The sequence below is a fragment of the Dipodomys ordii genome, unplaced genomic scaffold, assembly GCF_000151885.1.
Source record: "Dipodomys ordii isolate 6190 unplaced genomic scaffold, Dord_2.0 Scaffold153, whole genome shotgun sequence".
NCBI classification, from domain to species: domain Eukaryota; kingdom Metazoa; phylum Chordata; class Mammalia; order Rodentia; family Heteromyidae; genus Dipodomys; species Dipodomys ordii.
Window position 1 is genome coordinate 816,432 of NW_012267369.1, and position 2,610 is coordinate 819,041.

Here is a 2,610-nt window from a genome sequence, read left to right on the forward strand (position 1 = left end):
CCCGACTCCATAGATGGCCCACCGCCTCCCCACGGCAGGTGTTCGAAGCTGCTTTGGTGGGGTGTTCCTTCTCCTTACTCTGGCCACAAATGAACTGCAGACAGGATCCAACCTGGATGCTAGGGGCATCCCAGCCCTCACGTGGTGCCAGCCTGTGTGCTCTGCCCCGAGCTGCTCTCCAGCAGCTACCCTGGACTGCGGGCAGATGAAGGATGACATCTCTACAACATCTCACCTATACAGGACAGCCGTCCTCAGGCCACAGGGATTGGTACTATGGAAGGCTCCACCTAAGCAATCCCAAGACAGTGACCTCCAGGCCTCCTGCCTGGCCCCTGGGCTGTTTAACACTTGGAACCCCACTCCTCCCTTACCCTCTCCTATTAAAACCCAAAGTCAAAGCCCAGGGAGAGGGGTCCACACGGCGCCTCCCCACTGTGCACTGTGCCTGGGCACCATTGCCTGTCCCCCACCGGGTGTGTGGCTCCAGACCCCGTGGGGCTGGAGACAGCGGCTGTACCTCAGTTTGGAGGACCTGACCAGCCACGCTGTCCAGGCGGAGCCGCGGCCTCCAGCGTGGGTGCGGGAGGGTCTGGCGCAGCGGGGAGGGCAGCGGGGAGGGCCGAGGTGGAGACGGGGTGGGGTTGTGGGATTGTCTGGAACCGGCCGCTGAGGCAGTGTCTGCGGCTTGGCCACAGCATGGCAACCTCTCTGCAAAACGCCCGTCACACAGACCAGGCCGCTGCGGCCGACCGGCAGGCACACACGCACAGGACACTGTCGGAAAACACCCGGTTTATTAGGGTTAGCAGAAGCGCACATTGGTTCCTTTAATATTTCTAAGCAGACACACGTGTTCCCCATTAGAGCACACACGTGGACACGTGTCAGGCCGCAGTGACAGTGACAAGTAGAAGTCATGTGACCCGCTAGGCAGCGGTGTGTGACAATCTGAAGAGAGGACAGTGTGGGACAGACTGAGTGGGAGGCCGAGGAGGTGCTCCAGCCGCAGTGCTCCGGGTGCTTCCCAGAGTACTTGTGGGTTGAGGTGGGGAGGGGCTGCCACGCCCCTCCCTGCCGGTGTCTCCCAGAATGCTCTTCAGGAGCCGGGTCCTGGGTCCTGCCCTCCAACTTCCTCCCTCAGGCAGAGCTGTTATTCTTGCCAAGCCCACTCCTCCGGTCAGCCCAGAGCTGCCAGCTTTGGCATGCCAGAGAGGGCGCACTGCAGTGGGCAGGCGGCAGCGCGCACCGACTCATCCACCAATGCAGTACGCCCCCACCCTCCACCTAACAGTCCCAGTCCGGATCACTCCACCCCCTTTACAAGTATGAATCCTTTAACCAGACATCAATATGTCTGAGTGTGAATGCGTTTCTACAAGAGCTTTCATGTAAAAAATACCATGCATCTGAGTGACATGCTGGACCAACCAGGTGCCGTCACTGGGTGTAGGAGACAGTGGGAGACAGGAAGACTCGGGCGCCAAGCGGGAGTCGCAGCTCCGGCCCCGAGCAGTTGGGGCCAAGAGAGATTTCTGCTTGGAGCACAGCCGCGCGGCTGCCTGGTTTCACGGGGCAGAGGGGCCTGGCAGGGTCAGCCCCGGCCTCTGCCTGGAGGGCGCGTAGGACCTGGGCGGTGGACACGCCCTGCCACCCCCCCCCCCAGGGTCTTCAGCATCGGTGCAGCCAGGGTTGCCGAGGCCAAGGGTCCACGCTCTGGGAGCCCGGACCTGACTCAGGGAGGGAGCAGCCTCCACGCAGGGGCCCGCGGCGGGCGGGACCACGGGCCCTGAGGCGCACCTTGTGTGGGGCTGGGGCACCGGCCCCGCCCTGGGGCTGAGCAGGCCTCCTGCCCTGCCCTGCAGCCCCACAGCTCACCGATGAGACGTTTGAGGTAACGCAAGTCCCCGCTGCAGGGGCAGGGCGGTGCACGCTCCCCCTTTATTGCTGGCGCCAAGGCCAAGGGCAGGTGGGCGGGGGCACCTGAGAGGGCAGCCGTCCGGCTGTGGTCTGGGGCCCGCTGGGGCGTCCCTGGCTCCCGGGGTCCCCAGGCACTTGCATTGTGTCCTCCGGGGCTGCACGGTGGTCTCCTGCCACCAGAGGGCCCCAGGCCACTGCAGGCCCAGGTGGGCCTCCTAGGATGCGTCACTGCCCGCCGGGGAAGGAGGGGGGCACCGTCCCCAGTGAGGGAAAGGCTGGCCTAGCCCCTTCTGGGGGTGCAGTCCACCTCCCCACCCATATATCTCTGCTTCAGAATATACTTTCTATTAGAAATTCCTCTTCCGCATGGCTCTCCTCCACATTCAGGCAAGTTGGGGGAAGGGGGCTGGGGGACACGCACGGCGCCCCGCGGGCGGCCATGCCTTCTGGCAGGAGGAAAAGTAGAGGAGAGCCAGGCTCCCCGCCCAGTGCTCAGCTGGGCAGGGCCCGGATGCCCACTTCCCCATCAGCCGGGACCTACGAGGTCCCGGGGTCCCAGGGGCGTGCGGGGCACGTGCCGGGGGCGGCTGGCGCCGCGGGGACCTGCCACCAGCCACTCAGCTCAGGCCCAGAACGGCCAGGGAGAGCTGGCAAGGGGGCTGGGGTTATGCGTGGCCCCGCACCTGGCGC